At 47.4% G+C, this 26608-nt stretch overlaps 1 long non-coding RNA gene across 3 annotated transcripts in view; it reads right to left on the bottom strand.

Moving 5' to 3' along the window:
- LOC137536036 (uncharacterized) overlaps positions 1 to 26608 on the bottom strand; it is a 193215-nt gene that overhangs the window by 146088 nt on the left and 20519 nt on the right. The gene's annotated exons all lie outside the window — the stretch shown is intronic.

Here is a 26608-nt window from a genome sequence, read left to right as displayed (position 1 = left end):
TGAAAACTCGAACGGATAGTCCGGATTTGCAGGATTTTCACGGATCGATCCCTGATACACGGAAGGAGAGGAAGGGGGGGGAGGGGAGGGGGGGGGATAGTGAAAATCTATGCAAAAACAGATCCCCCTTTACACAGGCATCTTTGGACACAGAAACGGATCTGGGAGGGGCTGCCATGCTGGAGGGGGCAGCAGCCGGGACGGGGGGGGGGGGGGGTCGCCCCCCTCCCTCACCTGGGTCCTTCGACCCCGCTCCCCTTCCAGCCTTTTGAGCAAAAGTTGTTAAAATGTAATGTAGGCAGCGAGCTCCTTTACTTCCTCAGCTCACTGAATCACTTCCTGCAATGCCGCCCTCCAAAGTAGAGGACAACATTGCAGGAAGTCAAGCGGCGAGCGGTGGAACGCAAAGAAGGAAGGCTTCCCCCATCGCTGCCTACACTACATTTTAACAACGTTTGCGCAAGCAGCTGGAGGGGAGCAGGGATGGGGCACCCAGGTGATGGAGGGGGGGGGGGGGCAACCCCCCTCCCTGGCTGCTTTCCCCTCCAACATGGAAGCCCAGTGACTGCAGTTCTGGCACTGAGTCCGCCAGGAGAAAAGCGCAATATAAATGTTATTTGTCTTTGTCTGGAACATTCGTGTCGGTCTGGACTTTGCAGTCTGCTGACCTTTAGATCTGTTATGCGTGAACAGATCCCATTAAAGAACCAGTATCGCAAAAAATGTAAAAATTTGAAATAAATGAAAACACAAATAAAAAGTAATTTCTCCCAGAGTAAAATGTGTTACAAATAACTTTTCTCCATACAGACAGACTTTTCTTCTGTTGCTGTTCCTTACGGTAGATAGTAGAAATCTGACAGAACTGACAGGTTTTAGACTAGCCCATCATGGGGGACTCTCAGGGCCCCTTCACACTGGCGCAGTGCGGCAAATTGCCCTGTGGGGAAGTTCATACTTCCGATCTTGCGGTACGCTGCACCAGAAGTGCCCAATTTAACACTAGCGCAGAACTGTTACCTTGCAGCTCCTGCGGTGTCCTGCGTCGACGTTGTGACGCCCATTCGTGGAAGGGTATTTTTATAATACGCTTCCGTGCACTTCCGCATATCCAAACCAGGAAGTGACCGCAAGCGTGTCACTTCCTGCTTGGATGAATGCCAGACAGGGAACACCTTGTACTAACGCGGTGTTACCTGAAGGCCTGTTTTTGGCGGTGGGGCAGGCGCGATGCATCACATCGCTGACGCTGGTTTACAATTTGAAACCAGCCTCAGGGTTTTTTTTAATATTCAGAAGCACTTAGGTTTCATTTTCACTTGTGCGCAGCAGGTGTCCTGCGAGACGCGATGCCGGCACAGCTGTGACGAGTCTCGCAGCCGAATCCCTCTAGCTGTGCAATGCATGGATTCGGACTGTGAAGTGCAGAATTATGCTGCAGGGCCTCAGATTTTTCCCCAGCCAGGAATTTGGATGCTCTGCATAGAGTTCTAGGCTGCCAAATTCCATCCGCATTCATGGCCGAGGAATCTTCCCAAATTCGCACAAATGGAAACCTAGCCTAACTCAGCCCAACGGCTCAGCCGAACTGTCAGAAACCTACCCCTACTACTGAACTGTCAGAAAAGTGTGCAAACAGGTAGGGGGAGCAGCCTGCATCTTTCTATAGATCCTTTCCAGGGAGTGCTTTTGTACAGAATAAAATACTGAGAATAGTCCAATGTGGGTTCAGACCTCATTCACAGTGGGATGTTGCATTGTATTGCGACATTAAAGTCACAACGCAATGTAAAAAAAAAAAAGGTGGTAACACACGTTACCGACGCATACAGTAGGTACAGTAAAGCATAGAGGCAATGACAAGTATGTTTTCCTGTACCTGGTGAGATGTGTGTCTAGAGGTAACGCACTGCAAGCAGTGTTACAATAACGCTACACATTACAACGCTGACGTCACACTGTGAACGTCCCATAGGATTAGCATTGCGATGCTGTAAGCTACGTCATAAGATATAACGCAGCTCAGCAACGTCCCACTGTGAATGAGGCCTCAGTCAGAATACTACTAACTACTGTGAGTGACAGCTACATAGCAGAAAAGTAATTTATGGTTCATGTCACTCAGGAAGAAACATACTTATTATTTGTATGTTTTTACAGTTATTATTTAGTGGTCCTTTAACATTGTAGTATGAATTCAGAATAGCTTGTCCACGTAATTCATTTATATTATTTGGTGCTTCGGAAGAGGTTGAAGCTTTAGAACACTATACTAATATTTATTGTGCTTTTCCCCCCCACACAATGTCTTGCTCAGGGCTTCTCTGTAGTAATGACACAAAACCAGAGTTGTTTTATTTGCTTACTCACAAACGGAAGGGAGATATATGTGTGTTTTTTACCCTCACACTGCACTGTGGGCGTCTTTCTGGTGACACACAGATTATAATGAAGAGAAACCACAAACGCCTCCTCGCTGAACGCAGAGAGATGGCAGATCACAGAGGGACTTCTCCCGCCCGTCGTATAGTCACCATCCTGAATTTACTCAGCAAGAGCCCACACAGCAAACCTCTACAGATATCATTACTACTTGCAGTGTGTTACTGGAAGACACCGCAAAGAGGAGGGCCGGGGGGGTGCAAAGTGTGCTAACGCCAAATGGCCAATCACGGGAATCCCAAATCTTAGCTTTATTCTCAGAGTTATCATAGAACTACCTTCAATGGTATTTCAAACCACATAAATGATATTAACCTCCTCCTGACTGCCTAACACCCATAGGCGTCGGTAAGACGGCAGCCCCAGGACCGCGTAATGCTGAAAGGTGTCAAGAGTGGTGGGCGGAGATTAGCAGGGATCCTGCAATAGTTGCCCTGTACTAAAGGCAGGGCTGGTTCTAGACTTTCTGCCGCATGAAGCAATACATTGTGAAGAACTTCCAATCCCTGCTGGCCCGCTGCATCTGATCCCCAGGATTCCGGGTATGTTCTGCAGCGTCACTGCATCACTCACCCGCTCTCAGCAGATTAGTGATGGGATCACCAGCCACATGTGAAGGCCAGCTTCCTCTCTGACTACAGGAGCTGATGAGCTTACCGAGACCATATGTGTAGATAGAGAAAAGGAGAGGTCCGAGGACTGAGCCTTGGGGAACTCCAGTGAGGGGACGTGGAGAGGAGGTGGTGTTGGAGTAGGTAACTCTGAAGGTTTTATCTGAGAAGTAGGAGGAAAGCCAGGAGAGGGCAAGACCCTGAATGCCCATGGATGAGAGGATTTGGAGAAGTAGGGGGTGGTCCACAGTGTCAAAAGCGGAAGAGAGGTCTAGGAGGATAAGAATAGAGTAGATGCCTTTAGATTTAGCAGTCACCAGGTCATTGGTTACTTTAAGTAGGGCAGTATTGGTTGAGTGGCTGGGGCGGAATCCAGATTGGAGGTCGTCAAACAGAGAATTGGCAGTGAGGTGACAGACTAAGTCAGTGTAGACGTGGCGCTCAAGTAGTTTAGAAGAGAAGGGGAGGAGAGAAATGGGTCGGTAGTTGGGCAGGGAAGAGGGGTCAAGAGAAGGTTTTTTTCAGTATGGGCGTTATAAGGGCTTGTTTGAAGGAGGATGGAACTATTCCTCTGGTGAGCGAAAGGTTGAAGAGGGTGGTTAAGGCAGGTGAGATGGTAGAGGATATGTGAGTAATGAGGTGAGAGGGCATGGGGTCAAGGAAGCATGTAGTGGGATGTGATTTAGAGATAAGAGAGGAGACAGCAAGTTCAGTTAGTGGGGAGAATGTTGTCAGGGAGGCTGTAAGGTTTGGAGTATGTAAGGAAAGAGGAGGCTGCTGGTTAAAGTTTTTTCAGATGTTGGTGATTTTATCACTAAAGAAAGAGACAAAGTCCTCGGCTGAGATGCAGGGAGTGAGAGGTGGAGGTGGGGGCCGGAGGAGGGAGTTGAATGTAGCAAAGAGTAGTTTAGGGTTGTGTGAGTGTGGTGAGATTAGTGAGGAGAAGTATGAATGTTTGGCTGCTGTGAGGGCCTGTCTGAGTGTGTGCAAAGCTTTGAAAATGTAGCTTTGAAAATGCTCAGGCAAGTTATTTTTGCGCCAGCGACGTTCAGTTATCTGGGAGAGGCATTTCAGTAGTTTGATCTCCTCGTTAAGCCAGGGTTGTCGAAGGGCCCGCAGTCGGTAGACTGTGGAGGAGGGAGCCACAATGTATTTATTCATGAAAGTGCTGGGGAAATCGCTATGCAAAGCGCTTTTTCAAACATTTTGCAATTTTCCTATACCTTCCATTGAGGCAAACCGCCTCAAAAATGGTACAGGCACCACTTTGCTGAGTGGATCAGAAACGAACCACTCATAGGGAATCATTGCACTAGCGTTTTGAGGGAGATTTTATAAATCATTTGCGCTTGAAAAAAAGGCCGAAAACGCTCTAGATGTGAATGAACCCTTAATGTGTACCCGAGATTAAGTACGTAGAAAGAGGAGTCCGCACACAGGCTTGCTGGAATGTTGTTTGAATTTTTATTGTTCCACCACACACACATGCAATCTGTGATCTGACCGTTTTTGCCGACGATCGTTTCTGGGCCTGCAAGAGGTCCCCTTTGTCAAGGCATAGGCAGAAGAAAACATGGGACCTCTCGCAGGCCCAGAAACGATCGTCGGATTCTACGTATATATTCTGAGCAGCCTGGGAGCCCAGCACCAGCACCCAACCAGATCCTGGAGTGCGGTTATCTTGTTCATGGACTGCACCTGAGATTAAGGGGGGACAAAAAAAAGTATTCATACCTGAGGCTTCCTCCAGCCCTTTTCAGGCCATACACTCCCTTGCCGTCCTCACGGGCCACCTCGATCTTCACTATTATAATAGTGTAAAAACTCAAGGGTCCTTACTGTATGTATAGTTGCTCCATACTGCAGCATAAAGAGCAAAAACTAAACAAGGAGAGGAAGGGAAAACACAGAAGTATGTGGATGCAGCATGAACAACCTCTGTGCTTGCTTACTTTAGGTAGTTTTGCCTTGGATAACTTAACGAGTGACAGGGACTCCTGCTCTCTAGAGAACTCAACCCTGAGGCTGGGAGAACACTTAGCAGAATTGCATGCGTTTTTTCAGTAGAGCACTCCTGAAAAATGCATGCAATTCTGCTAAGTGTGCTCCAAGTCTAACCAAGTAGTAAGATCAGGTAGCATCAATTACCACGTACCTAGTAGGTTTAAGGGTCATATCACACTAATTTTGAGTGATTTCTTGCTTGGTGGGAGCTGTAAAAGTATGTTGATGAGATTCAAAAATTTCTACTTGAAGAAAACTTAACAGGATATGGGCCTCTGAGTATTAAGCCATCAGATTGTATATATACAAAGGTGACTGGGAATGGATTTCAGCCTCGGCTGTGATTCTCACCACAACCAGGGCCCGTGTTGTATCTGATTACGCTGCCTGTTGATTTGCGCTGCCTCGCATGCACAGTAGGAGACTGTGCGGCCACATTTCCTATTGAATGATGCTGCTGGTGGTAAAATACTAAATATCTCCGCTCCCACAACTCTTACACTCCCCATATTTTCAGGGTAGGGAGGGAACCCCCCGAACTACCTCTATGCCAAATTGCAGCCCCCTAGCCCTGCTGGTTCCCGAGATAGATTACAGAAACCTATCTCCTGAACCAGCAGGTCTCGGGGGCTGCAATCTGGCATAGCGGTTCGGGGGGTTCCCTTACTATCCTGAAAATTTGGGGAGTGTAAGAGGTGTGGAAGCGGATATATTTAGTATTTTACCTCCAGCAGCATCATTAACTGAGCATGCGTGCTACTCAGTGTGGAAGGGAGCTTCCGGGCAGCGCAATCAGACATTACACCGGGATTGAGGAAAGACAACACAGGCTGTGGTTTAGGGTGGCAATGTTTCACATGGAGTGAGTGGGAGGGACATGATGATTGTTGCTTTTGTTTTGTTCTTTTTGTAAACCATCAAAAAGAAATATTTAAAAGTAAATGAAAATAAAACTGGAATGTTTTATCTGTCGCTAGATTATCGCTATACTGCTATTTACCCGCTCTCGTCAATCAGTTTGTCCTACATAGCGTGGCTCCTCACCCGCCGCTCCCCGCCTCTGCTAACTATCTCCTATCGGAAGCTAAGCCGCAACCCAGAAAGCACTTCCTATTGGAGGAAGCTAGCAAGCTAACAGTGGCGTGGCTAAGAAACTGTGGGCCCTGGTGCAGGTTTTACATTAGGGCCCCCCCAAGAACTTTATACATAGCAATTGATACAGCGCACCCAAACTTGCCAAGGACAACCACAGTGTCAGAGGTGTAAGAAGGGAATGGGGAACAGCTTGTTAATGATTACCACTATTCAAAGCATCTATAGAAGTGATTATTACCAGCACAGGACCAATAGAGAGCTAATACTGTGATAGAGGGTGGACCCTTCGGGGCCCCTCTGGCCCAAGGGCCCCGGTGCGGTCGCTACCTCTGCACCCCCTATTGCTACGCCCCTGCAAGCTAATTGACAAGAGCAGGTAAATAGCAGGATAGCAACAATCTGCTTGTCGCTAGCCTGACAGTATTTTTCGGGGGGAAGGGGGAGGGGCGGTCCAGAATGACACAGAGGCATGTCATTGTATACAGGACATGCCTCTGTGTCTTATTAAGGTTTCATATATCGGCCTCTGGTTCTCTTTAAGCTAAATATTCACCTCATGACAAAGGAAGATGCTGCCGGCAGGTACATGCGACAGCACATGATGGGCGCAAACCAGAGTTCAAGCGATCGTGGTACTTTGTGTAGGAGTCGTTGGGGATCTTAAAGATCCGATCCGCCGTGATGGTCGTTATCGTGTGTCGCCAAATGTCAATTGTGCAATCGCTGGCCTGTACCCACAATGCAAGGCAAAAAAAATCACCAGTCAGAAAAATAGTTGCAAAAGTCACCTAGTAGGTACGAGCCTTTAACAAATCTATGGATCACAGGGTATCTGAGACTATGTTACCAACAATAGAAAGTACTTGCCGAACCCCATCTTTAATAAATTAGATCATGCTGTAATAATGTTAAGAACATTGCTCTATATTTTATTAAAAAGCTCAGACTACTCATATGTGCCAATAGAGAGAGAGAAAAAATCTGTCTGAAATAGCACCAGCAATAAGGTATTATTATAATACACCAATATACAGGCTGGCCTAAAGTGGGCGTGGCCTCTCCTGACAAGTACCACCACGGCTTTCTAGCGCCTCTAATAAACAGCTAGGCTGGCCTAAAGTGGGCGTGGTCTCTCATGACAAGTACCGCCTCCGTTTTCTAGCACCTTGTTACAATGTTGCTCCCATTATGGAAGTTCCTATTTTATTATAGTGGCCCCATCATAGGAAGCTCTCCATTAATGCAATCTTTATTTTAGCACTATCCCATTAGTGCCCGATGAAAAAACACATTTTTACACAATTCAGGAGCGGTTGCGATTTTTTCCTAATTGGCATGAAGGTATTCGCTCCAGGGAAAAATCGCAAAAATGCTGCAAGCATAAAATGCTGCGGTGGGCTCACTCCCATATCCTTTCAGTAGTGAATCGCTTTTAGGAATCACCAGGACTCCTAGAAAGCAAAAGCGCTACTGAAAGCACTATAGTGGGCGCCCAGCCTGACTGTGCTTTGGAATACATGTTGAATCCCGCCCTAGAACATATCTGGCACGCCCTCTCGATCTGTGAGTGCAATACACTAAAACCTCATACTCACTGCAACAACCCAGGAAGATGGATCCAGCAACAGATCCATCACGTCCAGCGATTCATCTTCCTGCAAGCGGACGTCAAGCCAGTGGCGTTCCTACCATAGGGCTGCAAGGGGCGGGGCGCTCCAGGTGTCGACGTCCCAGGGGGTGTCACCAAGGCCTCCCACAGAGGCCTGTGCAGGAGGGGGAAGCAACACAGAAATGAGGGGTAGCGGGGACAGCGGCGGGGAGGGGGGCCAGACTCCCCACCTCCCTCACCTGGGTCCCCTCCTTCTGGCGCTTCCCCCATCCTAATTAGCAGCAGCTTAGCCAAGCGGGCAGGAGTGGGCGGAGAGGACTTACTCACCTGCTTCCTGCGTTCCAGGCGCAAAGCGTCATCGTCACGTGACACTGGTCTCCGCCTTCTCCACCGCTCACTGTGCTTCCTGATTAGCAGAAGCACAGTGAGCGGCAGAGAAGTCAGAGACCAGTGTGACGTGAGAATTACGCTGTGCGCCATCGCCAGGAAGCAGGTGAGTAAAGTCCTCTCTGCCCACTCCTGCCCGCGTCTAAGCTGCTGCTAATTAGGAGGGGGGGGGGAGGGCCAGAAGGCGGGGACCCAGGTGTAGGAGGTGGGGGGTCTGGAGGGGGGGGGTGTCTTAATACCCAGCATCGGGTGTCAAATGCCCTAGGTACGCCACTGAGTCAAGCAATGACGGTACTTTGTGCTGTGTCGTCGAGGATCGTCGGGAAAATTGTGACGTAGGTACACAGCTTTAAGCTGGGTACACACATGAGATTTAATATTTCATGGAAAATGAAATATCAGAGTAGATCTTTGTTAAAAAAAAAAAAAAGTATACAAAAGACCTCAAAAGATACAGACAAAGGATATTTATCTCTCAATCATTCAGAGTCATCCTGGTGGATCTGATCTGTAGATGATTGTTCATTAACCACTTAAAGGACCTCTGTCGCGAAAATCTTACAAATATTTTGAACTAGCCCATCTTCTCATGGGGGGGGGTTCTCAGGGTTTTCTTTATTTTTAAAAGCACTTAGTAAATGGCAGTTGCTCCGTCCAACTGCCACAAAAGTGTGCAGCGAGCAAGGAGGCTGTGGCCAGCATCTGTGTTTAAATCTATTTCAGGGAATGTCTTTTTAAATACTAAAGGCCATGCTGAGAATCCCCCATTAAGAGATGGTCTAACCCAAGACCTGTCAGTAATGTCAGATTTCTACTACCTACTGTAAGTGACAGCAACATAAGAGAAAAATAATGTATGGCTAATTTTATTCTGGAAGACATGTACTTCTTATTTGTATGCATTTTCAATTTTTAAAAGATTTCTTCTAAGTACCAGCAGTCTCTGCCCCCTTAAGGACCAGAGACCGCTGGTACAAGAAACGTCGGAATAGCGACGAATCCTGAACATACCCGCCGCAATCGCCGTCACCGCCGAACGTCAGGATTCTGGGCCACCCACTCTGCTGTCTCTATGAAGGCAGAGTTCCTGTGAGCCGGTCAGCAGCCGCTTTCACTGGTTCCTGACCCTGTCTTTCAATGCAAGCCAATGGGAGTTGCTTACGTTAATAGACATGGTCAGGAGCCAATGAAAGCGGCTCCTGACCGGCACACATTGCTCTGCCGTTATAGAGACGTCAGAGCGAGTGAGCTGCGGCAGGGAGACTCACCTTAGATTCCCTTTAAAGGACAACTGTAGTGAGAGGTATGTGGAGTCTGCCATATTTATTTCCTTTTAAACAATACCAGTTTCCTGGCAGCCCTGCTGATCTATTTAGCTGCAGTAGTATTGGAATCACACCAGAAACAAGCATGCAGCTAATCTTGTCAGATCTGACAATATTGTCAGAAACACCCGATCTGCCGCATGCTTGTTCAGGGTGTGTGGCTAAAAGTATTAGAAGCAGAGGATCAGCAGGACAGCCAGGCAACCTCTCGCTACAGTTGTCCTTTAGGGCTCGTTTCCACTGTTGCGGTGCGGAATCGCCTGGATTCCACCACAGAAGAAATCGCATGCAGCTGCATTTCCGCATGCGGATTTAGCCGCGATTTCGCATGCGATTTCGCATGGCAAGGAGCCAGGCGAATTTAACCATGTCACTGCCTGAGTAAAGCTCCATAGCAAACCATGCGAAATCGCACGCGAAATCGCGGGGAAATCCGCAAGACAAAGCCGCATGCGATTTCCCTATTAAATGCATTAGCGACGATTCGCTCGCATTCCTCCCGCACGCGAAATCTGACGGCTCTGCCGTGCAGATTTTTGCCGCACCGAAAAACGCTCCCGCCGCCGCACAAGTGGAAACAGCCCCATCCACTTACATTGACTATGCGAATCCGCATGCAGTGCCCGCATGCGGATTCGCTATAGTGGAAACGAGCCCTCAGGAGTGAAGGCAACACAACTATATAAAAAAGTGCTCAAGTCAGAGGTGGCTTTGGAAACCCCATACAACAGTTGGATTGACTTCTTATCAGTCTTATCTGCTCTTTGAACAATAGCAAGAGACTTTTTTTTTAGGTGTTTTCAACTTGTTTCACAACAAATGTGAAAGCATAAAAGACCACTGTTGAGCGTGTGAAAGGAGCTCTGCTGTATGACTATAGAGCAGTAAAAACAAGGAACACCAAGAGCCCCAATAGTGTAATATGTACTGGTAAATGGTTACTAGATAGAGTAAATATTAATACTCACAAACCAGGGTTACCATTAGGCAACCACTGTAAAGGCAGGTGGGGAGATTTTCCTGACCCCACTCAGGAATAAGAAGTCGCTCTTTGTAGATGAGAAAAAGGGGGTTCAACCCTCCACCCTGGGTGGACTCAATATTATGCAGGAGAACAGAGGCGCCAAAAGGATAAAAGGAAGCTAAATGAGCTTAAAAACCAAATTCTTGGTAAATAGAGGAGGTAGTGGTGGACTTACCTCCTCCAAGTAGACACACAACGACTGTAGTAAACACAGTCAATATATTTTATTTATGAACTATAACAATAACAACGGAGCAATAGCATATGTGGTCAGTAGAAGAGCCAGGCTCTTGTACTGACCACATATGCTATTGCTCCGTTGTTATTGCCTGATGAAGCGGGATCAAACCTGCGAAACGCATTGCATATGTGGAGTTCATAAATAAAATATATTGACTGTGTTTACTACAGTCGTTGTGTGTCTACTTGGAGGAGGTAAGTCCACCACTACCTTCTCTATTTACCAAGAATTTGGTTTTTAAGCTCATTTAGCTTCCTTTTATCCTTTTGGCGCCTCTGTTCTCCTGCATAAGACTATAGAGCAGTGTTTGTTTAGACCAGAGAGGTCTCATATAGCAGAAGGCAGGTTGGCATGCCTGTGGACGGTATCTATGTAATAAGATTCTCTTGGCTGAGGGATGATTGGTCCCCCTGAGCTCACATCTCCAGCACAATATTAAGTGCCCGCAAGCATAGCGCAGAGAAGTTTCCCCCAACGGGCTGTAATACAGAACGTTATTACAAAGCATTTTATTACAACCGTAACACCGGGGAAAACAGAAGATAAATCTTCTTGGAAATTGCTGTTCCTGCTACACACAGTGGATATGCTGCAAGGAAATTAATCTCTTTCTCGCTGCAATGGCTATTTTTAGCCAACCAATCAGCGGAAGATGAAACTGTCCCGAGGCCCAGGAAGCTAAGGGGGCACCCCAGCCCACACTACTCCGGTATGCCTACAGACTGCTCCTACTGGATGAGGCCCAGTGCAGAGCATTGAGGGGAATCGTCTTTTTAACCTCTTACTCATGTTTAGCATATACACCTACTGTTTTCTTTATTCAGTTAGAAACATATTAAATATTACCAGCATAGGTGTGCAGAGCCTAATTATAGACACATCTTGCATTCAGAACAGATGCACTAAATACAGAATACTTTGCATGCAAACTGTTTTGGAAGCTAACTTCCTGCAAAAATGTTAATTGGTGCATCTGTTTGAATGCAAGATGTGTACCCTGGCCTATAATTAGGCTCTGTACACCTATGCTGTTATTCATTCAGATGCAGCCTGCTTTCGGAAGCGCTGCCACCTCTCCCCGCTGTCTAATGCTGGGCATACACGGCTCGTGTTTTGCCGCTCGATTCTGCAGTCGATTCTCTTATCTTCCCCTCGTTTTCCTTATCTTTTTCCATTCACTGCTATCACAAATCGAGCAGCGAAACGATCAACCAGGATATCGGACATGGCGAAAATTATCTATCGAGCCATCTAAATGGCTCAAAAACGACCCGTGTATTCCCAGCATAAAAAAACAAAAACAAAATGTGAGTTTCCAGTACCTTATGGCTAGCTGCTCTCATTTGATATTTTTGTTTTCAATTTTTTATTAGAGCACAGGTGTTGGACTCCAGTCCTCGGAGGCCAAATCCATGCCACTGTTTAGGATGGACTGAGAAATAAAGAAATGTGTTCTTCCTAATGAACTACACCGTTCCCGATTAAGTCTCATCAATTAGTTTGAGCTGTGCCAAAAATGTGTAAGGAGCTCGAGGAGTGGAGTTCAACACCTGTGTATTAGACATTAGGGCTATAGAGCATAATTGTAGCATCTGTTTTAAATACAAGGTATGTTGCCTCTGGGGCCCTGCGCGCCTCTGTTGGTAGTCATTCAGATGCAATCTGATCTTAGGATGTGCCACCATTTGTTCCCTGTTGTCTATATGAAATATTACAAATGAATGTAACCTACCCCCCCTCCCCTTCCCTGAGCCCTACCTGCTGCTGTGACTGGCAACTAAATCTAGAGGCAGGTAAGAAAAAAGCTTTACTGCCCCTGCATGAAGTAAACAGACTTTAACTGACGTAAAATACAGATCTAATTAGGGCCCGTTCACACTGCACGCGTTTCCAGCCGCGTTTTGGAAACGCGTGCAGGTGGCCAAAACGCACGACATCAGACATTGCATAGAGTGCAATGTCTGATGTTCACACTGCATGCGTTCCGGACCTGTGCGGTCCGGGAACGCATGCTGCACGCAGATTTTGCAAAAACGCGTGGCTGTCCCATTCACTTTTCAGTGATGGGATCAGCCACGCAACGCACACACACGCGGATGGCCATGCGTTCGTACGCGTTGCGGTCCGCACGCGTTCCGCATGCATGGCCATCCGCATTTCTGATCTGAACGGGCCCTTACCATTTTCTGACATTCGTTAACTAAATCCCACTAAATTGAAGGATCCCACTCACTAGACTTTTCATTGAATAGATGCTCACTTTTATAAAAGCATTACTTTAAGAGAGTCTGAAGCCAAGCTAAAATCTACTTTTTATCTTCTGTGTTAAGAAGTATCAGTACACATAAAACGCAGCCTTCCTGCGGCAGAACGAGGGGTTTAGACCCCCCCAAACCCCGTGGCAAACATCCACGACTTTCCTGGTCGTGGATTTTGCTGCCTTGGGAGGCAGAGCTTAGTGCAGTAGCTCTGCCTCTACTGACGTCAATCTGCCTGCGGATCTCCGCCTCTCCCTGTCATTCTCTGTGCAGAAGAGACTGAAAGGGGCGGGGAGAGGCGGCGATCAGCACAGATTGACTACAGTAGAGGCAGAGTTACAGCGCTAAGCTCTGCCTCTACAAGGAAGCGCTGCCTTAAAACTTGCCCCTAGGATTTGGGGGGTCTAAACCCCTCATTCTGCCGCGGGAATGCAGCGTTTTAGGTCTACTGATACTTCTTAACATAGATAGAAGGTAAAAAGCAGATTTTAGATTGGCTTCAGAGTCTCTTTAACAAAAAAAACTATTAAAATGTAGGACTTCAGCCACTGTACTTTGAATATTTTGTAGGTATTAGGTGGTGGAGGGAGGAGTAGCATAGAATAAGTCACCCCACCAGACCCAGATCATCCACAAGGCAAACCTAGGCAGTTGTCTAGGGGCCTGGTTGATGCTTGCCCCCACCAAATCTTACTAAAAAGCCAGGTGATCATCAGCAGTGGGCAAAAACTGCTATCTTGCTTGGGGCTCAATTTCATCTTAATCCTTTTCTGCACTCCACAGCTTTGTTTGGCACTGGTAGGTACAATGCGGGCGGGTTCAGCAGTTCAGCTGATCCTTGGCATGCTGAGGCTTACTCAAATGATAAAATACATAACCAAACAGTAAAATAACGAATTATTTCAGAACAAACTGCATGACGGGGTAAATTCTTACTTCAGAGTTACACCCAGGAGAACGCTATACAAATTAGTACTGGCGCTAAGAATGTCAGGCTTGACAGACGAATAGGGAATCCCATTTCCTCTCGCTAACTTTAGCTTATTCCATCTGCACCAATCTCTGGAACTACAGAGATTTTACACCTGCAGGTAACCTTTTCATTCAGCCCTTCTTACCATCCTATGATCCGTTTACATTGCTCATGTGGCCTCTAGAAATGAGATCACCGATTGGCTCAGACCCGAAAGAATGACAAGCTCGACTTTACGCTGCGTTCATCGCCAATTAGCTTATTTTCAGCAGTGATAGATATTATTTGGGAAGTGAAACATGTCCTGACGAGATGAACAGGTTTGCCTAATAAAATAAAGCCTGGTCTCCTTTGTTTGTCCCGTATCGGTCGGGTCGCTTGGCGGGCAGCTGCGTTGGCCGGGAGAGTGGAGGGGAGATGTTACAAAACAAAACTGAGCCTTCGCGGTGACTCAGCCGCATTCCTGGTCTATAATTTAAATATGCGGAAACTAAAATAACTCACAACAACGTCAGCTTGGTGGTGCCTGAGGTGTATCGGTCCCCGGTGAGCTTTGAGCAATTTCCACGGTTCATCTTGTTAATTATGATTCTTCCCCAGAGAAGAGAAACTATGTAACAGAAAATTAACGTGCAGAAACAAGCTTCCAAACAGAGGGAGGTAGAGGTGATGGCTGCCAGGGGTTATGCCAGCAGCTTATTCAGTCAGCAGGACACAGATAGCGTTACATAAGTCACAGCAATATCTAGGCACCGTCGGGCAGGACTGAACCTGAGAAGCAAGGGTGCGTACATACATGCAATTTTGATTGCCCAATTATCACCTCCATGTTAAGCTAGGTACACACATGAGATAAAATTCTCTGGAAAAGGAAACCTCACAGACCAATTTTACCACCTTCCATGTAGTAGGAGATCATAACTACACAGTCTAGGTGACTATGATGCTGTACACATGTAAAACAACAGTTCCTGCAAAATGCTTTCATAGTCTATGATATCTCATACACACCCTAAAGGTTTGTATACACGTCCGATAAAGATCGTTCGTTACGAACGATTTGTGACGTTTACACGATATTCAAATTAGACCGAAAAGATCGTTCGTAATGAACGATTGTGTACACACGTGAACGATATAAGTATAAAGTACTGAACGACGAGCGATAAAAAAAAAATGCGTGCGCAAACGGGAGTGACGTTATGACAGGCAATAAGAACATGCGTACTACTCCACAGATAATCATTATCGGACGATCTTTGTACACACTGCAACGATTGAACGATTATCTTTCGAAAAAATCCGCCGGGTTGGATCGGTCGGATTGAACGATAACGGTCGTTCTCATCCAAAAAAACGATCGTTGGAAAATTTGGAGCACACGATTATCGGTCCGATCGTCGTTATCGTTCGTTTTCGAACGATCGTTATCGTACGTGTGTACTCAGCTTAACACTGGGAATACACAATTCGTTTTTTTCGGCAGATTTACTGGCCGATCGATTCTTCATTCATTTCTGTGGGATACGTTTTTAAAGTTCTGCAGAAAAGCTGGAAGCGGATCCTATGTTAAAAATAGGACCCGCTCCTACTCGTGCAGAAACATGGATCTCACACATGTTGCACGAAACAAAAACATTGCGGAGAGTCCGGATTTGACACTTTTTCCAGACTGGACAGGAAAAAGTGTCCAATGCAAGCCTATGTCTGCTCTCACTAGGCTAGTCGTCGCATCCCATTGCCTTTGTGACGTCATACGCATCCCGCCGTCCATCACCGCCGATTGGTCCATTCTGAAGAGCCCGGAGGCCGACAGAAGCATGGGGATTCCCCATTGGGCTGCAATAGACCAATGGGAATCCTCAGCAACAGAGAGAATTCTCATTGGTTCATGTTGTCCCGGTTGCTAGGCAGAATTGGCCTGTTGCAGCCTATGGAGAGCCACGCTTCTGCTGGCCTCTAGGCTGTGGAAGGGACTGAGCAACGGGACAAGCGGTGGCAGTGAGACAGGTGAGCAGCCGACGCGTACGTACCGACCCGATCGACGTGCGGACGTGGAATGTGCCCTACCATCCTGATCAGATCCGTGTCAAACGGATCAATTTTTCAGAAAACCGGATTAGTTTGATTCGGATCCGATCTGGAACCGGACAAGTGTGGACTGGCCCTAAAGAACATTCCGTACAGATCACCAGGCACAACTAAAGATGTCATCACCAGTGGTAACATTTCAGAAGGTGAATAAAGTTTCGGAAAGTTAAAGGGACAATGGCCTCTTTGGGGTTTTTGTCGTGTTTAAAGCTGAACTTCACCCAAAACCTTTTTTGTTTGAAGGCTGTGGGTATGAATGGAGCACAAAGAACAGGAAATCTCCATATAAGTATTTATAATCCTTTGCACACTAACTCACTTTCAGAATTTTTTTTTTCTTATAATCAAAGCACTTCTGTTGCTGTTTGCTTAAAATATGAAATAAAAAGGTAGGGATAAAACTGCAGTAATTTGCTTAAGCTGATACCCCTGCCAAAGTGTTTTCCTCCAATCAGGTCAAGCCCAGATTTAAATCACAGGAGCCTATAGGCACAGATGTCCTGGCACCCTAGACTTCACCCTCCATGAACCTACAAATCCCTGCTGAACCTCAAGTGTGTTGGCTGCCCAGCTGTCACTCCTCCCTTACTTCCCTTGGCTGTCATAGGTAGCTACAGATACCCCTTAGTACTAGGTAGCCAGAGATACCCTCAGACCTCAATATTAATTAGTTAGATGTGCCCCCGAGTATTAGATAGCTAGAGGAACCTCTGTATTAAGTAGCTAGAAGCGCCCCTGACTAAAGGGAGAGCTCTGCAGTGTAATGCAGAGAGCAGGGTGAGTAATCTCTCATTTACATTCTCATCAGGACTCTGCATAATAGGAGGGAGACAGGCACTCGGGGATTGAGCCGCCTTTCCATCATCAGGTGCCTGTAGTCACGTGCCTACAGTGCCTTATGGTAAATCCGGCCCTGGATCAGGTACTGCTAGGCTGGGATGAATTCAACAAATAAAGCAAGTTAATGACAAAACCAGTCCCTTCCTGGCAGTGGTTATGACAGTTATGGATATTGCTATGCCCGACAATAACCTACGGACAATAGTTCTAATGCTTTTCTACCCTCTAAACTTATTTGGGATGGAATTGGGCTTGGAACAATAACGGTTGGTGGAAGTGAGTGGGTGTGTACTAATTGTACTCACCCAAGAGGAGGGCACTGCTGGGTGTCCGCACTTAAAAATCACAGTGCTGAAACATGGAAGCCATTGGGCACACTTGTGGGGAGGAGATTCTTGGTGTAAACATTGTAAGTCCCGTGCCAGTATTTTAAAACAAGGCTTTAAATAAGTATTACAAGAATACTGTGTTATTTTCTTACATTTTTGAGCAAGTAACTACACAATGAGTAGGTAGAAGCTGCAGCAGGAGAAGGTGGGCTAGGTCACATGATCTGCTGTGTGCTGACAATAAGGAGCTACTGGATGCTGCCTGGCAGAAACTTCCAGTGCAGTTATTGCATGAAGTACATGTGTTTAGTGCAAGCAAAAAAAAAAAAAAAAAAAAAAAACATTGTGCATTGCTGAAAAATGCAACTTAACTGACATATGCATTATAAAATCAAAAGAAAATCCCAGTTTTATTTTCTGTGTATCAGCTGAACAAAGTATGTTTAAAGGAATACTATTGATTCACATATTTTTTTCAATTGACACAGGAATTGTTTGGGAAGTGCTGCTAAGTACTGGTGTATACATTTTAGTAGCAACTTCTTTGTTTACTGTTATCAATATACATTCAAACTTTACTGACGCCAAAACTGACGGTTGACTGAGCCATGAGGAGAGGGGAAATTCCCCTCACACTTCATCAGTTAACTCTATGTGTAGCTCTGTGTGTGACAGAGAGAGACAGGACACAGGAGCTGCAGCTGTTGGGAGCTCTGTTTCTGACTGAAGTGTCTGAAGAGAGCAGAGGAAATGTAACTAATTGTCACAGCTTTTTCATACTGTTTTTGCTTTCAGAGTTTGATAGGTTTGAGATTTGCTTTCTGTAGTCTGATATGCAACTCTGGCTGTGCATTAAAGCAGACACCCCTTCTGCAATTGATTTGTCCCAATATAGATAAATCCTACCCTCAATAAATTACAGCTTTTGCCTCTGATATTTAACATGAAAAGTAGGAAAATGTTTACACAGCTACTTATACATTATTTGCACACTGTCATTTTAGAACACTTGGGTATCGATAGTATTCCTTTAATATTATCTCATACAACTGATACAGTCTTTCAGTGTCCCAGGAGCTAAAATATATGAACTGTTGAGCTTTTTTTTTTTTTTTTAAAGCGGATCCGAGATGAAAAACTAAATATAACAAGTGACTTTTTTATATCTTATATCTTATCTAAAGTTTAGATAGTTTACACAGCAAATCTATCTTCTAACAGCTTCAACAGTATATTAATATTTTTTCCTGTGATACAATGGGAGCAGACATGTTTTCTGCTTGTCACTATTACACAATTACACACACAGGCAAGCTTATCTGTATCTAGGCATGCTAATCTGCATATTCTGTGAAAACTCCACCCTTATCTCCTCCATTACACAGGCAACTGATCTGTATCTGCACTGCAGCTCTCAGATTGTGAAAACTCTGCCTCTGAAATCTATAGCTAGTAACACCTTTTTCACCTGCCCAGACTGAAATCCCACAATCCCTTGCAAGCGCCAAGGCACTCTGGAGAAGCTGTGGGTGTGGTTTGTTTAGTTTATAGGAAATTAGGGTATTAAAACAAAACAAAACAAGTATTTGGCTTGAGGAATGCCCTATAAACTATATGTAAGGAACACAATTATGCAAGGAGTAAAAGTTCATCTCGGATCCACTTTAACTCTACCCTGCACTCAGAAGCTTTTCTCTGCCAGGAAAGAGTTTGTAATTCCTTAAACGGGAGGATTACGTTATAGTCTGACTAGGTCCCAACTAGAGATAAACTCAATTTCATACCTGATGTTTAAGGCTTGGTTTCCACTCGCAACAGATCTGGACAGATCTACAATATGAATGTATGCCTATGCAAAACAATAACTGCTGGGGCTTACTGGACATGAGGACTCCCTTAAGTCTGTTTCATGTTCAATAGGAACTAAAACAGTGTTCATTCTTGGTGAACATGTACGGATTGGCACAGCAAATCCCCCCTGTTGCCGGCAACATCGCGATCATCTGTCCACACGATCGCCCGCACAGCCTCCCAAACTGCAGGGACGTGACTAGCACATACCTGCGGTTGTAGCAGCTGCCGCTGCAGACGTGAGGCTCACGTCCCCATGGCAGAAATGCTTACTATGCATTTGCCGGGGCTCCCATTGCAGTGCTTCTTGGTGATGGTGACCTGATTGGCGGTAACTGCAGAAGAGAATAATAACAACAATAACAATATTTTTATAGTGCTTTTCTCCCTGTGGACTCAAAGCGCTGTGACCCTGCATTATGCAGTCTCAAAGGCTCGGGAAAAGAGGTGAGTTTTTAGCCTTTTTTTAAAGCTGTCCAGAGAAGGAGCCTCTCGTACTGATTGCAGAAGCGAGTTCCATATAGTAGGGGCTGCATAGGAAAAGGCCCAAGCACCAAATGTTAAGTGTGTCCTGGGAATAACCAGATTCATCTTGTTGGCAGAGCGGAGGGTGCGTGGAGGGGCATAAAGTTCCAATAGATCCGCTATGTATTTGGGTCCCATGTGGTTTCAAACCTTGAATGTCAGCAGGCAGATCTTAAAATGGATTCTCAATTTTACTGGCAATCAGTGAAGAGTTTGCAGTACTGGGAGATGTGTGAGATGCGGGGGGCATTGGCTAGGAGTCTGGATGCAGCATTCTGTACTAGCTGTAAGGGGCGCAGAACCTTATCTGTAGATCTGATGAACCGGGCATTGCAGTGGTCTAGGCGGGAGGATACAAATGCATGAACCAGGGCAGGTAGGTCTTCAGCTGGGATAAGGTGTTTGAATTTCGCTAATGGGCTATGAAGACAGAAGGTGACAGATGAAGGCAGAAGGTGACAGATGAAGGCAGAAGAAGGTGAAGACAGAAGAGGAAAGAAGAACAGAGTCTCATCTTCTCATAGGCTTGCATTGCTTCTGTTGGCATCCACGGTGTGTGCTTTGTCCAGAAAAATGCAGCAGATCAGGACTTTGTGTTGTGTTTATCGCAATGTAAACAGAAAGGGGCGTAACTACAAATCATGGGGCCCTCCAGCAAATTTTGATGGGGCCCATTTAATGTTCACAACCCATCCCTTGCCTTCCTTAGAAGAACAAGTGTGGCCATCAGGATCAGAGCTGGTTCAAGGGGCCCTGTGGCAAACTTCATCGTTGGGCCCCCCCCATTGCTCCTCTGCTCCCCGGGGCCCTGCTGCAAGTATATTAGCAGCCAAAATCACCTTATTCCGGGCGGGCAGCGGCTGCACTCAGAGACACACTGTCTCCCTCCTTCTCTATGACCCAGCGCATCATGTGTAAACACACGCCGGGTCATAGAGTGGGAGGGTGTCATACTCACCGGCTTCCTGCGTGTCAGTCCCGGGGATCGGTACGCACTCGCGCGCGCAGGAGGGGCCGGCATTTGTTATGCATCTCGTGTGGTATTACGCCCTTTGGCGTGATGTCACCACGCTGTGTTGTTCGCACAGGCGCAGTCGCGCGCACCCGTTATCATGCGGAAAATAGTACGCATGTGCGTGCTTCTACGCATGCGCAATGCGTCCGCTTGTGCGCATGCGTGGCGTCCAGTCCTTGGCGCCAAACGGCCTATTTAAACCAGCTAGCCCTGAGCATCCTTGCTGTCAGTTCATACAGCTTGCTAGCAGTAGCCTGTGTTTCTGCCCGCTTGTATCTTGATTGATTCCTGTTGTTGACCTCGGCCTGTTCCTGTTTCCGTTTGATCTCCACCTGCCCTGACCTTGCCTGTTAATCGTGTTGCCTGAACTCTGCCTGCCTTGACCCTTGGATTGCTTAACCGTTTTGATTGAACTCTGCCAGCCCTGACCTTGGAACTGTCTGACCACGATATCGCCTGCTGATTTGTACCTTGCATTTCCACATTGCAGCGTTGCTGTTCTCCGAACCACTGTTAGGACGACCTGGGGCGCAACCTGGTGGGCACTAGGCAGCGAAGTCCGACATTCCCGTTAGGGGGGTGTTCCTGCTTCCCCCTCAAGGGGTCGTGGGTGAAGACCCGTGGTCACTTAGACTCTGTGCTCCAGGAAGTTCTTTTCCGCAGTGGTAAGGTCAACAGTATTCTCTGTGAAGCTTAACAGAGGGAGACAGAGTGTCTCCGAGTGCAGCTGCTGCCCGCTCGCTCACCCGATGGGGATAAGGTGATTATGGCTCCTAATATACTTGCAGCAGGGCCCCGGGGAGCTGTGCGAGCAGGAAGGGGGGGGTGGGTCGGGGGGGAAATATCGCAGGGTTGGCGCTGCTGGGCCCCAAGCAGAGGTCGGGGCCCCGGGGCAAATGCCCCTTTTGCCTCTATGGTAGCGCCGGCCCTGATCAAGATCTTCACACCCATATGTGTAGCCACAAAAATACCAGTACCCAGGGTCGGATATACCACAAGGCACTGTAGGCACGTGCCTACAGGCACCTGATGATGGAAAGGAGGCTCACTTCCCTACCTGGGCTCCTACCTTCCTCCTTCCCTAGTCAGAGTCCTGATAAGAGTGTAAATGAGATGTTACTCACCTTGCTCTCAGCATTCTACCTATAACAGGCAAGGGAAGTAAGGGAGAAGTGACAGCTGGGACAGCCAGCACACTTGCAGTGAGGTTCGTAGAGGTTTGTAGGTTCATGAAGGGTAACGTCTAAGGTGCCAGGACATCTGTGCCTATAGGCTCCTGTGAGGTAAATCTGGGCCTGCCTGTACCTCTGGGCCCCCTTGCAGTCACAGAGGCTGAACCCCCCCAGTTACATTCCTGTACACAGCAGAGCCATTAAAAATAGCAAGTGGGAGCACAAACTATTTTTACCATCGGTTCCATTGACATATTTGTTGCTGCATTACTAAAAACATACCGAACTGGTAAATATTTGTATGTATTTGCAGAAGCCAAAAAAGGAAGGCAGGCAGAAAAAGAAGAAAAAAGGAGCACAGTACAGTTATTTGTGTGCTTGGCACTGTGCATACACACACCCATCTCACCTGGTCACATGTCACCTCGGCTACCCTTTAACAGTTTAAATCCCAGTACAGGTGACGTCAGTCTAAAGCTGCATAAATAATGCAGCGTTTGGCTTGCCATGCTTCCTGCGGTGCTGCTATAAATAGCCTCAGCGAGAGGGTAAAGTTCGGCAAGGAATTGTCTTGTAATGAAAGTATGTGAACTATGCATTCTCCCTTATGGTGAGTCATATTCTTGTACAGTGGAAACCGGACTGACAGCCCAGATCAGTCTTCAGAATCGCAAAACACGGAGTCATCTCACCCCGGGACAATGACAGTGACTCACCCAACGAAACGCGCGTCCCAGCATGTCAGCCGTTACCAGGGCACGGGGTAAAGTGAGCGGGGCAAAATATTTATGCTGCCCTGTGGCGTTTACCGTTGTGGTAAAGAAATACTGAGAAACAAAAACTCCACCTTCTTCTGGGAAGCAGAAAGCAAAATGCCAAAAATGTGCAACAATAAAAGGGCCACTGTCATGAAAAACTGTTAGGGCCCGTTCACACTGCACGCGTTTCCAGCCGCGTTTTGGAAACGCGTGCAGGTGGCCGACACGCACGACATCAGACATTGCATAGAGTGCAATGTCTGATGTTCACACTGCATGCGTTCCGGACCTGTGCGGTCCGGGAACGCATGCTGCACGCAGATTTTGCTAAAACGCGTGGCTGTCCCATTCACTTTTCAGTGATGGGATTAGCCACGCAACGCACACAAACGCGGATGGCCATGCGTTCGTACGCGTTGCGGTCCGCACGCATGGCCATCCGCATTTGTGATCTGAACGGGCCCTTACATTTAGGGCCCGCTTCCACTACAGCGAATCTGCATGCGTTTTCTGCATGCAGATTCGCATAACCAATGATAGTCAATGGGCCTGTTTCCACTTATCAGGAAATCTGAGCAGAAAAAAAATCTTTGCTAGCTGCGTGCATGTTTCAATCGCCGCCGATTCGTCGCTACCCGCCGCGCCGCCCCCCCCCCTCCAGACCCCTTGCGCAACCTGGCCAATAAGTGCCAGGCAGCGCTGAAGAGTGGATTGGGATTCCCTCTGATGTCCCGACATCTATGACGTCATCCCAGCAGGAAATCCCGTTCTGAACGGGATTTCCTGCTTTCAGAGAGCACCGGCGGCGATCGGTTTAGGTAGGGGGATGCCGCTTGTCAGCGGCTATCATGTAGCAAGCCCTGGGCTCGCTACATGATTTAAAAAAAGAAATAATAATTTTTAAAAGTGCTGCGCCGCCCCCTTGCCGACACTGTACAACACATACAATTCATTATCTCATAAGTGTATTTTCACTTCAGGTTTGCATTAGGTTCAAAAGATTTAAAACTGCAAAAAGACGCCTTCCTCAGGTCTGAGGAAGGCGTGACTAACGCCGAAACCGGCAGTGACGTTAGACGGCAGAAGCCGCGCACCGCTCTCCCCAGACGGACGTCCTCTAGTGTTTGCCACCTACACCACCAGCCCTGGCCAGGCTGGATTAGGCTGAGGATACCTACTGGAGGAATCGAGTTTATGCGCTGCACAGCTACTAGAATTTGTAAGTGCAATTGTTAATGTGAGTGCTGAGTAGATATTGTGTTTAATGCACCATCGGAGCGCTCTCTGTTTCCCCCACCTTCTTCTTCCCCAGTACAGCGCTGCCTTAAATCGCAGCGCTGTACAGGAATATTAGATGGCGGTTTTGCCGTCTGACTCCAAGTAGCGATCGCCGCTGGAAGACTGAAAGCGAAGCGGAGCTTTGCCTTCCAAGTGAAGATGCTCTCCTGCAAGCCCCATAGAAGGCAGTTCATGCCAATCGGTGTTGAGCTGTCCTGGGGCTGCGCCGCCGCCATGTTCACGCCAATTGGTGTGGAGCGGTCGGCAAGAAGTTAAAAAAATGAACTGTAAACCGATTTATCCAGCAGATGTCAAAGTGATTTCTGTCTGCCATGTGACTGCGCCTGGCGAGTGACGCAACTGCTTGAAGTGTCTGCGGAGACTTTGAGCAAGTCATTATTGGCCGCGGAGGGTTTGATGCTGGGAGGCTGAGCGAGCAGCTGCTGTGTCGTTACACACAAAGCCTCCCTGCAGGCTTGTGGAGGAGGAAGCTTTTCAATGCATAAAATAGAACCTGGGCTCCTTGCATTAGCTAATGCTGCCTTTGTGGCGCGTGTGTGTTTGCCGTGCTGGATGGGAGGGGACGGAGCAGGAATTTGGGTCACAGTGACGGCAGTGGATGTAGTCACCCTCTCTTCTGGATTGGAGGGGATGACGAGGGTCGATTCTCGCAGGACCGCGTGTCTGACAAAGATGCTTCATTCGCAGCACAAAGGCACAATGCGGCGCAGAGCAGGTGATAATGCCTTTCAAGCCCTGTGTGACCTTTCAGCGGGACTTCATAATGAAGGGCAAAAGAAGGCAGAGACAGTGCATACTGCTGTCCACACCTTCACTGTCAGTAATGTCTCCTCCAGGGTCGCTGCTTCCACAGAGCCAAACTGGGCAAATGCCTATAGCCCCAAGCATCTTAAGGGCCCCATAATTTAAGTACTGTAGAGGACACAAGTTTACTATCACTACAGTATGAAAAACTAAGCGGCCCCACATTTGTTTTTTGCCCAGGACCCCATTATGCCTAAAACCACGACTGGTCTCATCTGTCTTCTCTTAAAGTGTACCAGAGATGAGTATTTGCCCCAGTTTTATACATACCTTGGGCTTCCTCCAGCCCCATCCGCATGGATCGGGCCCTCAACGCCGTCCTCAGTCCTCTTCCCCGTAACTTCGGCCAGTCACAGCCTGTCTGAGCTTGGCCAGTGCGCTCCTCTCTCTCTCCATCTCTCCCCGGCATCTGGGAGCATTCTGTGCCTGCGCAGAACGCTCACAGCCGCCGGAGAGAGACTAAGGCGCACTGAGTATGCTCAGACTAGAGGAAGTTACAGAACCTGTTACCAAAGAGGGAGAAGACTGAGGATGGAGGCGTGGGTGCGATTCATGCTGGTGGGGCTGGAGGAAGCCCCAGGTATGTATAAAACTGGGGCAAATACTCGTCTCTGGTACACTTTAAAGTGAACCTGAGATGGCATTTGTGGGCCTATTTATACTTACCTGGCGCTTCCTCTAAACCCATGAGGTATGTGGGCCTCCCTCGCTGTCCTCTCCGCTCTGTCTGAAATCCTCCTGGTAATCTGGCTAGTCGCACGCTTCTGCATATGCGTGGCCTGGCCGCGCTCCTGTACCTGGGAACCTCATGCCGTGCGCAGCCGAGTCACGCATGCGCAGAAGAGCGTGGAGGGCCTGATTACCTGGGTGATTTCAGACAGAACAGAGTGACTGGAGAGGACAGCAAGTGGGGCAGGAGGAAGCGGCAGGTAAGTATAAATAGGCCCACACATGCCATCTCAGGTTCACTTTGGGCCGGTGCACACCAGAGCGGTTCTGAAGCGTTTTTTAAAACGCTTGCAGGGGGAAAACCGCTTGGCTAATGAAAGTGAATGGGATGGTGCACACCAGAGCGGTTCGGTTTTTCCACAAACGCAAACTGCAGCATTTTTTAGATTTCTGAGGCGTTTCTGCCTCAATGTTAAAGAATAGGAAAGTGGAAAACTGCTCTGAAAAACGCTAGATCAGAGCGGTTTTCCAGGTGTTTTTGTTACAGAAGCTTTTCAGTAACTTTACTGTAACAATATTTGTTATCTGCTACACAAAAACTCTCCAAAAACGCTAGGGATGTTTAGAAAACCTCTCTAAACATGCCTAGAATCGCTCTGAAATCTGCTTCAAAAACCTCTAGCATTTTGAGGATCTGATAGAGGTTTTTGGTGTGCACTGGGCCTTTAAAGGGGAACTGAAACAAGAGTTATATGGAGGCTACCATATTATTATTTATTCCGGTTGCCAGGAAATAAATATGGCAGACACCATACCCTTCTCACCAGAGCAGGAGCAGCCACCAGGCAACCTAGGCCGGTGCCTAGGGGGTGTCGAGGGGCCCACCTGCCACCTTCTTTGACCTCTCTCTACTTCAGCTTGCCAAAAGGACTACAACGGGGCCCCAAATCTACTACCCTGCCCAGGTACCCATTACATCTTAATCCATCTCGACTCTGACTCTGACTCTGCAATCAGAAATGGGAATGCCATTGAAGGCAACAGAGCACCAAGAATTTTTTTAAAAAAGAACCCATAAGGGAGGTTGTTACTGGGGTGTGCCAGGGGGGGAGAGGACACAGTCACACAGCAGGGCAGGGTGGCTGTCATACATGCTGCGCGCTTCAGCGCTCCTGGTTCCATCCATCCTATCACGGGGCCGGGAGCTGGGCAGAGTCTCACACTGACTCCAAGAGGCAGCGCCGCATGGTCTTCGCCCCCATCAACCCCAGCGCGGCACCAGGGGG

This window comes from Hyperolius riggenbachi, chromosome 10 (assembly GCF_040937935.1).
Source record: "Hyperolius riggenbachi isolate aHypRig1 chromosome 10, aHypRig1.pri, whole genome shotgun sequence".
Taxonomy (NCBI): domain Eukaryota; kingdom Metazoa; phylum Chordata; class Amphibia; order Anura; family Hyperoliidae; genus Hyperolius; species Hyperolius riggenbachi.
This window is presented reverse-complemented; position numbering and strand designations above follow the sequence as displayed.